General features: G+C 41.1%; 1 protein-coding gene across 1 annotated transcript in view; it reads right to left on the bottom strand.

Moving 5' to 3' along the window:
* Positions 1-11,802, bottom strand: part of PLEKHG7 (pleckstrin homology and RhoGEF domain containing G7) — a 202,455-nt gene extending 190,653 nt beyond the window's left edge. The window contains exon 1 of the mRNA XM_064419708.1: positions 9,022-11,802. The gene's annotated coding sequence lies outside the window, so the exon portion shown is untranslated. The remainder of the gene's footprint in view (positions 1-9,021) is intronic.
* Positions 11,803-12,801: the final 999 nt, after the last annotated feature.

The raw sequence follows: 12,801 nt of genomic DNA, 5'->3' as shown, positions 1-12,801 counted from the left end.
GCAAAGGGATTCCTGTGTATCAAGGCAGCAATGCCTTAAATTCAACTCTGCACAGACAAGCAATTAGAATGGCTTGTTCAGGATCACAGATCAATTTCTGTCCCCTGAAATGTATAAGACAGATAAAACAGGGCCTTGTATAAGAGGAGGTGGGATTATAAAAAGGGTGTCATGCATTATTACTGTAGTGGTGATAGAATGAAATGCTTGAATGTGAGCTTTTGATGATACTTTATACGAAAATGTAAGTTTGTTTCTTTTTTTTTGGGGGGTGAGTTTTCTTCTGTTTTTGTTTTTGTGTTTGTTTGTTTTTTTTTTCTGTTAAAAATACAAGGTGGCACACTTAACAGAGACTTAAAAGCATCTGAAACATTAAAGAGATGACCTCCTAATCATGTTGCCTGCTCCACCCCAATTCAATTTACAGAATTAAAGGAAGCCATCCTTGGAGAAGGGATTACATTTGTTGCGATCCACTCTTACAGACAGTGACCCAGTATGTTTAAAGCATGCTCTAAAAAACATTTTGAAAAAAACGGGTCATAAAGTTCACGTTTGTGCTGTCATCAGGCCAACTGTCATGCCTCAGCTGGGAGATACAGAGCTGTGACTTTAATCTGTGCAGGGCAGCCCTAATCATGGATATATTTAGACAGCCACATTATCAGCTGCAAGGGGACCTGACTGATGCTGAGAGCCCAGCGCCTCTGTAGCACCAGTGTCCTGGCAGGTGTAGCTGCCGCCAGAAGCAGCAAAACCATTCTGAGGGGTCCGTGTGGGCTCAGCCATGGGGCTCTGCTGAGGAGATAACAGGGATGGCAGGGATGGCTTTGGCTGGGCTCACACAGGCACAGGGCAGCCCCACGCACACCCAAAAGAGCACCACAAACACAGCGTGCTCCAGACAGCCCAGGGGGCAGAACAGAGGGGTCACACACAGCCCACGGCACCAGGCACCAGGGACTGTATCTTGTGGGTTTTGGGCCCTCAGCAGCAGAAATTTTGCTCTGCACATTTTATTCTCCGGGGTCACAGCACACAGACACAGTAACACTGTGAGCCATGGGTTGTCAGTCGGGGTGAGGAGATACACAACAGGCTAAAGGAGTGTTATGTACCTGTTGGAACCCAGGACATCACTCTGGGTGCCCTGGATGCCTTTTGCCCCTGGTAGGGGCTGGGAGATCCTGGCAGGGGACTCGGGAGTTCTAGCAGGCAGCCAAAGGTGACTTTGATCTTAATCCATGGAGCAAATTACCAACCTTGTATGAAGAATTACAAGTAACAGAAGTTTAAGTAGAGTGATAATGAATTAATCACAGGGTAAAAGGTGGAATTTTGAAGATTTTCCTGTAGGGGTCTAGGAGGCAAGATGGAGGGATTTGGGCATTGTCCTGTCCTTCTTCCTTCTTCTTCCTAGCCTCCATCTTCTTGGTGATGGTGGCACATTTAGATTGGCCTAAAGTAGAAGTACACAGTCTAATGTAGACGATAGGTATTGGAAAATAATGATAAATAAAGTACATGTAACTCGTAGTATAAAATGTAGACACCAGCCCAGGGGCAGGCAGTGTGCCTTTGACAGACCTGCAGATCAGACCTCTGCAGGTCTGAGAGAAAATATTTTATATAATAGATAACAAACAACCTTGTGAACATGAACCGAAGAATCCTGACTCTCGTCGGCCAGCAGGCTGGGAAAAAGGACTCTCGGGTCATCCCGAAAGTAGCCAACCTGAGAGCTACCCAGTGGTTAAACAGGCATCATACAGGAACAAAACCACTCTCCTGGCCTGTTTTTTTCTCTGTACATGTCTTGGATGATGTTTGCATTGTCTAAACTCTCTGCAGCTCTACCAGAGGGGGTCAGGGCCTTTGGTCCCCCTCTCCCTCATCCCTGGAGGGGAGACAGAACTGAGGACAAGCAGAAGGTGCAGGGGAGCACATGCATGAATCTGAAAGGAGGCTGACTTCTATTTTCTTTTCTTTTTGTAAAGGGCTTTGCTTAGTGGATGTGAAAACAATTACCCATTATTTATGAGCTCTGGGATGTACAAATGACATACTTAAATAAATTTGAAATGGTTCAGTATCTGAATTTATACATTGTCCTTGCTTTCTGTCCTGGCAGGTTAATAATTTTTTTCATATCAGGGAACACACCTGTGATTCTCTTGAAAGTAGTACCTGTGTACGAAATTAAAAGTAGGAATGTATTTAGTCCTCTTAAAGAGTGGGACTATTTATGTTAATAGAACATCCCAAATTAACAGAAAAAAATCACATTCTGAAAATTGAAAACATTTTCAAACTTATTTAGCACATAATACTCTGTTTGTATCTAAATTGCAAATGAACTGTTGAAGAAAGTGTTTGTTGAAGTGTATTTTATCAGTGCTGTAATCTATGTGGTTATCTGAAGGTTTTTAAAATCTAAAATTTCTTGGATTTTGTAACAAAATAGACCATTAAAAACTGTAACTATTCAGGGACCAATTTTTCAAAGTGGATCTTAGTTCTTTTATTATTAGTAGAGGGGTTCAAATAATTCCAATCAGCATAGGGATGATATTCATTGCTTTTTGTGTTGCTTGATCTCCAAGGTAAAAATAGATCATTCAGGCATTCTAGAAATAAAAATAATTCAATTTCAATAATGTACATGTCTAAGTACCTTTGAAGTGACCCTTCAGTATTCCAATAAATCTGATAGCCTTTAAACCCATTCATCATGTGCAAAGGGTCATTAATAAGTGTTCTCAATACACAGGCCTTAGAGCTACCAGTTAAAGGAACACTGAGAAGATACAGCTCCAAACAAGCATCCTCTGGACTCTGTCTCTCCACAACTCCTGATCTCATACGCTGCTATTAGCAAGAAGGAACTCATCTATGTCCCAGAATTCAAATGTTTTGTCAGCTAAAAGTGACGGGGGAAAAAACCCAAACAAAACAAAAACAAGCACAAAAGTCCTTCAATAGGCTAAAAGTAACCAAGTGAAAGAAAGGAATAGTCTCAGTAAATTTTAAAGGCAAGGTTCCTACATCACAGAACAAAGTGAAAAGTCTTTCTACAGAATTTCACGGCAAAGCTCCTCTGACACCAGAAGAACACATGTTGGATTTGGGATGTGTATGCCAGTGAACAGCTGATATTTGTGCACACCAATATAGTGACCTTATGCTTCCAGAAAAGGAAGATGTGGGTAAACAGACTGGTCAGCTTCTTTTCAAGGACTTAGTGTGACTGATACATAATCAATAAAGAAGCTAGTAACCATAACTATAAAAATACTTGTAGAGAACTCACGGCAGTTATAAAACAAAAATATGCCACTACTTTTGCTGCATTTGCTTCAGAAATGTGTGCACATAAAATTCTCCTCCACCCTCCATTAAACAACTGTTTGGTCTCCAATCTTTGGAGTTAATGAGCAACATTACTGCATTTTTATGTGACCATCCATAACTTTATTTACTACAGGTAATCTTTTATTTATCTGTCTTCACAAAGAAGGGTGTTAACCTTCATCAGCAGTAGTAAATCTGCTGTTGCCTTTGTTCTAAAGCCTCCACTGATGAAATTGACATTTCTGGGGTCATAGTAACTGCTTTATGGCTGGAGTGGGGAATCTAAAGCAAGTTTTGGGTATTTACAAACACAGGATGAAAAATACTTGAGATTATTAGATCAATGAAATGAGATCCACACTTATCTAATGCACCCCAACTTGGCAAAAGGTGAAATTTCCAAATTATCCAAAGAAAGTGCGATTCTTCACATCATCAAAACTTCTCAACACGTTCAACCCCCATCAGTGTAGTGTTAGGCTGAGGATTGTAACTACTGTTCTCTTCAAAGCTTGAGCAACTGAAATTCATCCTTGTTGTACTTTTGCCCATTGGGTGAAATGTTGAGTTTAAGTGAACAAAGCAGTGAAGTATGGCTCAGATCATCCTTCTAAGGCTATTTTGTGTTGAATTTACTGCATTAGTCTAGCAATTGAAAACATGCACATGAAAAATTCAGGTTTCAATCATATTTCTTACTGTACATTCCACTACCTTAAGAACAAAAAATATGACCAGTCTTCAGGAAATGTCAGCTATTACTAAGCCTTCTTTATAGAAACTATTGAATCTACTTTTGATGCAAAGTAGGAAATTGCAGAACTGACTGACAGGTAATTTTCTCTAGGACTGCAGCAATTGAAGGACTTTTCATACAATCACTCCAGGATATTCCTAATAATTCTCTTTATATTGTGATTAGAAATCCGGGGTACACACCCACATTTGGAGGTAGCTTTGAACACATCTGAAAATTTCAGTACAAGTGGGACAATTGGGAAATTTTGTTGTTTTGGTTTGGTTTGGTTTTTTGAATCTTATGTGAAACAGAATTGTTTCGATGGTGGCATCACCAGTTCTGGCACGGCTCTGCTGAAACCATGGTGCCTGAGCTGGTGGGAGGAGATGACCCTGCAAGAAATATCCTACAGCTCCAGGGCAACAAAACTGAGTGGAAACAATAAAGACATGTCCACACGGAGGAAAGGAATGTGTGGCACACATTCCCCACCTTGGCCTTGCACATGTTGGTTTCTTGGTATGAAGTAGCACTATTTTGGAGCCTGAGCTGGCTGCAGTGACTTGGGACCAGACAGGACTGAGACAGCTGGTAGGACTCCACCTGCTTCTGGTGGAGCTCAGCCCTGTGTTCTTGTTCCTTAGTGTAGATGCACACAACTCTAGGTCTCCCTTCTCCCCTGTTATCTAAAATGAATTTCTACTTGTTCCCTCTCCACTGACTGCTAGCTGAGTTGTGGGGCACAAAAACCCAAAGAGAGGAAAATGTGGCTGCAAAAATGTTTTATGAAGTTCCTCAAGGGATGTGTTATGCAACTGCTATGTCTCTTACGCAATTTTTTATAAGCAAGCTTTCATAAAGCAGCAAATTTTAAAAAAATCATGGTTAAAAAAAACAAAAAAAACAAACCCAGAGAGTCCTCTTAAATAATTTAAAAGTGAATTAAGATGTGAAAAAGAAAAGAAAAAGTTCTGAAACAGCAGGTTCATCCTTTGCAAGCTTGGGATCATGTATTAATGCACTGCATAGTTGTGAAGAAAATGGCTTTCTATCTTTGCCTGTATGTTAGATCCTGCTGGAACACTCTGTTCTGTGCTCCCAGGAACACTTAATGCCGCTGGAAGCATGTGTACCCAGCGCTACACAGAAGAATTGAGCGGCTCCTCCCACACAGCCAGGCACATCTCCTTGCTATTGTAAGAGGGGTATCAAGCAGCTTTTGTTCCTCTGTCTCTGAAAATGCATCAGAGACAAACATGGGGGGAAAAATGGTCACTGAAGGTGCTGTAGAAAATAGAAAATGAAAATACATAGATCAAAAGGCTGGGATTTTTTTGATTCACAGATGCTATGGATCTCTATTTTTTCCTTGTTTTTTAATGAAAAATCTGTGATTTTCTTGTTTTTCATCACATGCCTGTTTAAGACATCTGGTTAATCTAAGTCAGAACTGATGGCCTAATTTTATAGACGTGTATGTTTCTGCTGTCAAGATTTTAGTTTCTATTTTAGTTAGTCTTTTCTGGTTTCCTTTAAAAAGGGAGAAAAAAAAAACTTCTCTTTTTTTGTGGTGAAATAACTGTAGATTACTGCCTCTACTTATATTCAGGCCCCTCTCCCTGCTTTCCTAGTGTTATCAAGCATGCTTATAAAAGGTACTTATATAAATGATCAGTTAGGTCTTGTTTCCTGTAAAATAGTAGCATTAAAAAACAAGAATATTTTTTTTCCTTTTTTTTTTTTTGGTTGGTTGGGTTTTTTGGTGGGGCTGGGGTTTCTGTTTGTTTTTGTGTTTTTTCTTGTTAGGAATATGTAATTTATAGGCAGTGTAGGACCAAGTAAGTTCCTCAGTTTATGGCACATGTCTAAGAAAGAAGCAAAACCAGTGGGAGCTCTGACATTGAGTCTTGGGCTATGGGCCCGAAAATCACAATCCTGTTCATTTGCAATTATAAGGATAATATCATCATTGTCAGGGACATTACTCACATGACTGAATTCAGGAAAATAAATTATTGAGGTTTCTTCATCACATCTGGGAAAAGAATTCAAGTCACATGAGGAGTGGCCAAACAGCTTCATTTTGGGCATGCAACATGCACTCCAATCCCGTTAAAAGGATGAGTGACTACACTTTCACGCCAGCAAGACTGAAGTGTTCACACCTAAATGCACTTGAGCAGCACTGTATATAAAGCTACACAATCAAGTAAGAACAGCGTAGATGTGATTTTAATTTTTCCCCCACCTGATAATATGAAAAAAATCTCTCAGTACTCAAAGGAAGGTAATAACACAGACTGTCTATGTGATGTTCCTTCACACTGCCAAATCTGTCCTAGAGAACTAATTATATTAATTTTGTCTTGAGAATTCTGTCTGAGACTGATTAAAATGCCTGAGTTAATACCATTGCAAGGAGAAAAAAAGCTGTAACAGGAGCAGTGCCATGACTACAAATGACAGTGGTAAAGAGAATAAGTTGTGGCAAGTGTTGGCTAGAAAAAAATGAGGGGAAAAAGATAAGTGCCTCTTCTTGCAGCAAAGTATTCACTGCATTGGTATGCAGGATTTAGATAGACAGAACACAATAAAAGGACAAAAATACAGCTAAAATGAAATTATTTGACCTCCAAAGCCAGACCCTGCACAAAATGAAACACATGCAGATACCTGATTTACAAGCCAAAAACCCACATGTCCAGCTTTGGTGGAGAGATGTTGGGAGTGAAAAGGGGCAGGTGCTTATGTCTAGCTAAATAGTGCAATCACTGTTTAACTGTTTTTTTCTGTTTTAGTAAGTGCATAGTAGGTAATATCCTTTGTAGTCTGTGCAGACCTGGCCTAAAATATCCAGTTACCATCACAATGTCTCCATGTTTTGCTGTTTTGATGCATCATTGAGACAGGTAGATTTAGGGAAGGTTTGGTTGCTACTACTTAATAGCAACTCCAGAGGAGCCATCTATTTAAAAGTGTATTTGATTTCCAAATCATGAATCTTAATAAAGCTGCTTAAGAATTTTTTCATCATTGGAAAATAAATGGAGTTTTTCTCAGATGTTTATTAAAAGATTTAAAAAATATGTCTTGATTTTTAACTACATCATAAATAGGAGTACTTAAGGTGCAAATACTAAGAAAAAAATACTTGCAGGACCAACATATTGGTTTCTTAAAATATTTAAGTATTTTAATGGAATTTGCACTTAAAATCTGCAGACAGTCACAGTTTTAATTCTAAAAGTCAAGGAATACTGTTATAAAAGTGCCATAAAAAATTCCTGGTTTTTCCTTTGCCTGACCACAGGGTGACTGAGAGCCCTGTGCTGACCAACCAACACAGGCTGCTCTGGCAGTCACCAGGCAGTGCAAGAGCCCATAATGCAGCCACTACAGACAAGGGTGTTTGAAATTTTTTCAGGTCTTCCTAAAATTATATGGCGGGCCAGAAAAAAGAAAACCCTAAGAATCAGAGAACTATAAACCTCTTTATGATCCCTTCAATCCCAGCTTTACTATGAAAAACTACAGGAAAGGTAAAAATTTGGAATATGAGATGACATCATCTGATTGCAGAGCATAACAACAAATGGTTGAATCATTCTTTTCACTTACAAGCTACTTTCACTTTAATATTATTGTTAACAACTTCCATTCAGGATTGCAATGAATGACTGTTTATCTTATCCAGATTCTTTTACCCTGTTTAATTCCTAAATTCATAAAAATGAAAACCTGACTGTGTAAGAATGGTTATATATGGCTATGTTGTGAGGAGTTCTTTTCAATTGTCAAGCTTTCAAATTATCTGTTTCTATTGTTTTCTTAAATTTTTGTTTTTGATGGATCCAAACTATGACTGCTTTATTAAAAACAAGTCTTGCATGTGCTGCCATACTGTTACTATTCCATTTAGGGAAAAAAAATCATCTTTATAAGCAAAATCCAGAATACTATGTTCTGGATTTGCTTTTTATTTGCTACATGTGCATGTTATTTGCTGAAATCAAACTAATAGCATAGGAAAACCGTTCTGTTGAATCTGTTGAATCCTGGCCAGACCTGAAGCTCATGCCACAAGGAATATCTTCTCAGTGAGTGGCCCCATTGAAATCAAGCTTAAATCAAGCAAAGTGGCCCCTTTGAAATCTTGCCCCATAGAGCAAAGCTTTTTTCTGTATGGAGTAAGTGCAGCAAAGTTTGGTCATTTTAGGATGTCATGAGATGGATTTTCTGAAATGAACATGCCATAGTTAAGACCAATGCTGACAGCCTGCCCTTGCCCCTCTGAGTCTTTCCCTCCTGAGCTTCCTGCAGTGGCAGAAATGTTTCTTAAACAACTGCCCGGATGTAGAATGGGACGCTGGCTTACAGGACTAGTCCCACTTGCTTAAAGAGGACTCTACTTATGTGAAAAGTGATCTGAGGAATTCACTGCCTGATAGGCTAATTTAGAAATGCAGACTGCAGGCATGTGGGTTTGCGTGTAAGCATGAGCACATTGAAGAGAAAGGGAAGTTCCCAGTGGGGTCACAAATCAGACATTTGCCCTTTCTCTGACTCCTACCAGTCTGTCTTTTCAGATGTGAGACTTCTCCAGTTTGGAAGAATATGTGACTGACTTCTTCACCCCCACACTTTCAGGATGAAGCACTCACTGGTCCAACGCTGCAGTTAGGTGCAGTGTTGTAATGCTGGATTGAGAGACAGGCTTACACTTGGAGTTGAAAAGCCCTTACCCTCTCCTCAGTGCTGCTTTGCCAGTGGGCTGGATCCATATCACGTTTCTGAGCCCAGGTCTGTGCCTGAGCTCATGTCTAAACATTTCTAGTGGCAAAACAATAGGAATGACAGCCTGCTATCAAGGCTCCAGGGAAAAAAAGCCTTAGTGTCAACATTCCCCTTGGAAGGCAGGTAAGGGCACTCACCTGCAGTGACAGGGGCTGGCTACTGCTGTCTCTGTCTACAACCAAGCCATGGAGCCAAAGTTTTTCCAGGGAGGACTTCCATATCACCACTGTAGCTTGAGGAGTACCTGCTTGAAAACTTTACAAAACAAGGAACTCACAGCCAGGCCATGGGGACCCCTGAGGAGCAGCATGGCATGCAGGACTGGCTATGGACTCTGGGTTACCTCTGCCTCCTGGAGCAGCAGCTTAATGTCACTACAGCTGCCACTGCATATTCAAAGAATGAAATGGGCTAAAACATTGAAAACTGTTTTAAGCATCCCATGGAAAGCTTTCTTCTGCATAAAGTAAAAATAAAAGAGAAACCTCTTCCTATATATTTTCAAATATTTGGTAAATGATGAAAATACTGTGGCATTTTAGTAACATCCACCTACACCAAAACTAAACTGCATAGAATGGATTGTTGTTGTATTTCATGTATTGCAACCTGTACTCTTCAGCTTACAGGTGAGAGAAAGCTTATGCCAACCTAAGGTACACATAATCCTTTCTGGAAACAAATACCAATTATTTCTCAACTGTTATTTCTCTATTAGATCAATGCCAAACAATGCAAAAAATTATCTAGACTTGACAGTGAAACAGGAAGAGACCTAACACTTTTCTACACTGAAAGGCTTTAATAAGATACCACATAAAAGCCTGTAACCCTCTCAAACCGGAAAAAAAAAAATCCATGCTGAATATGGAGTGTATCCACTTTCATAAGCAAATATATACTAATTCAGACCCTAAGACTACAGCAAATTTTTTAAAAATCAAGTAACTCTAATTCTTCTCCTTTGAACTCTTGAATCTTTCCACTTACCATAAAGAACACTCAGTAGCTTCAGAAAAAGCTGTGAAAAGAGCATGTTGCAATAGTTACAGGGTGTGTATGTGTGTGTGTGGCACAGATAAAAGGGTATTTCTATTGCTTATTTCCATTATGACAGAACTCAACAAAGTGCTAGGCTCTCTTCAAGCCAATGTCAAGAAACAGATTCTGCCAAAACAACATGAAAGAAATGTTGTAAAGGTTGCATTGTATTCCTTAAAAGTTAGGAAATATCAGAAGCTGGAATTCCAGTAGAACCTTAATTCAACCCTTCTGTGCATATCCATTATGATCCAGTCTTTAATTACATGATCACATACCCTTTTCCTTTATTTTTCCTCCCTAGGGCTTCTGCTTCATTTAAAGTATCAGATGGGCTGAATAAGGCAGATCTTAAATGTTTACATTTATTTTCTTCAGCACCCTGCCATTAATGTATCAGTGAGCATCTTGGACTATTAAGCAGGCAAACTGCCTCCTCTGTGTCTGGAGCTGCAGAGACAGGAGCAGACAGCTGGGAGCTGGCCAGAGAAAAAAGAACCCTTTGTATATCCCAAAATGTGGAAGCACTGAAGAAGTTCAGAGTGGCATGACAGATCAGTGAAACACAGTGGCAACTGGCAGGAAGCTAAGCCACAAAGCAGCAACAGGCTACGGTGTGGCTGGTTCGTTTGATGCTCTCCATTAGAGTCCAGTCAAGAAAAGTTGATGTTGCTTCATGCCACGAGCTGCATGCCAAAGTCCTCCTCATCATTAAGAGCCTGCAGGCTGTAGAGATGAGGATCTCTGGGAGAATTTCACAGGCCTGAAATGGCAGCAGCTCCTTTGCTGTGCTGCCTAGCACTGAGATGGAAATGGACTTGCCTGGACTGGGAAAACAGCATCAGCAGCTCCAGTTACCTTGCTCACACCCATGGACAGGGATGAGATCCTCCTGGCAGGCATCTCGAGCCTCGGCCTTGAAGTTACACTTGAGCAGCTTGGTGGCTGCAAGCAATGAACACCAAGGTAGTTCATTCCCTACCAGTGGACTGGATCTGTCTGCACAGCATTTTACCCTTTCCACAAGGAAGACTTTTATACCTGCTGTTACTATTTGGAATCAATAGGAACTATGAAAACTTGGTTGCTAAAGAGTCCTAAATTTATTGACCTTGCAAGAGATGTGAGAGGAACTCCTTGATGGTACAAGAAGCTTTTTTATTTTCTTTTTTTTTTTAAGACAGAAAAAAAATTTAAAGGGTATTTTAAATTTCTCCCCCTCTCAATGACTGTGACATGAAGTACATGTTGCCACATTATGTTCTTGAAAGCACAACTTAAGGGGGATGATTCAAATTGGAACAGCCTTGCTGTCCATGGCAGTTATGGCAGGGACAGCATTTTAAACCTCATATTTTGGGGTGCTACTATATACGACCACTTACCTGCTTGAGAGTTTTTAAAACTCCTTCTAAGAATTTGATTCTGGATGGAATTAAGTAGCAGAGATGAGAAAGTGGTCCAAATAAAAAAAGCTCAAGTCCAGCAAACGTGGCAAACATCCTATTACTTTTTTTCCTGTTTTTTTTTTTGAAGTATTTTGTTGTATTTTGAAGTAACTGTTTTAGTGTAATTGTGATGCTCAAGCATCACTTTTGCACAAGGTTAGTGCCAGTTTCCAGTAGGACGGTGGGCCTTGCTTTGAAGGGGGAGAGAAGCATCTGCTGCTTCAAGGTTTGAAAGAGCACAGCACTTTCCAACCTATGAACAGAGCAGAAGTGGCAGCTCTGGATATACCTCACATGTGCCACAGAAGCACTGAGAGGAAAGGATGGCTGGCACCTGAGGAGCAGCAAGAGCACAGGCCAGGCTGGCAGCTCTTCCCTTCTCATGGAATGGAGGGTCAGCCCATGATTATTAATGTAAATACTCAGAAGTTAGTAGGGGGAAAATGGATGGGACTGTGCTCCAAAACCCACATCAACATTTTTAGCATTCAGTACAGCTGTGAGTTTGAGCTCCTCCCATTATCTTTTGAAGGTGTTTGGAAAATTTCCCTTGTGTATATAGTCAAAGAGAGTCCCCTGAGGCTGGGGACTAAGATAGAATAGATCCTGTGAGCAGAGGAAAGACCAAAAAGCACTATACAGTTACGTTTCTCACACCAGATAAGAAAAAAACCCTTTACTTTCATATTTTATTCAAATTATTTTACACATATATTTTTATAGATTTCATTAGTGAATTATTTTCACTGAAAAAGAAATCGTGTGTTATGTGTGCCTTTGTTGGGCTAATTTCTGATCGCTGACTACAAGAACTGTACAAGCAAATATCAGGCATCAGGCTGTATTTCACTTGAAGCTTTGTAAGGGGGCAGGGCACAAACCCTTGGGAAAGAATAAGGTTTCTATGAAAGAACTTGGACTTTTGTGTTTTTTTAACAAAGCAAAAACACACCAACCAAACAGAAATCTTCTGTGGTTTCGTCCTCTCCCCTTCTGTTTAGCAAAAAGGGAGGCAGATCCCTGGAAGGCCTGAGACAGACGCTCTTCCGGGCAGTCACCAGCTGACACATCACTCCCCCAAGGGTTTCTCGGCAGGGTACGTGGGACAACAGCTCGGTGCCATGGGGAACGATCCCCTGGTCGGGATGGGGAACGCGCAGGCCAGACGCCGCTTTGGGCTGAACGCAGAGAGCCAGAGCCGAGGCCGGGCTGGCGGCCCGTGAGAAGGCTTGCCCGTGCCCCGGCGCAGGGCCCGGGGCCGCCGGCTGCCCGCCACGGCTCGGCTCGGCTCTGCGCGGAGGCCCCGGGGCGGAGACCCCGCTGGGGACGCGGTCCGAAGGCCGCGGCTCACGAACGTCAGGGAGCGCCGCGCTCGGCTCCCGGACCGGCGGGCACGGCGTGGAGGCAGCGGCGCAGCCCTGCGCTCCG

The sequence above is a fragment of the Passer domesticus genome, chromosome 5, assembly GCF_036417665.1.
Source record: "Passer domesticus isolate bPasDom1 chromosome 5, bPasDom1.hap1, whole genome shotgun sequence".
Classification (NCBI taxonomy): Eukaryota; Metazoa; Chordata; class Aves; order Passeriformes; family Passeridae; genus Passer; species Passer domesticus.
The sequence above is the reverse complement of the archived record's forward strand: the minus strand, read 5'-3'. Positions and strand labels throughout refer to the sequence as shown.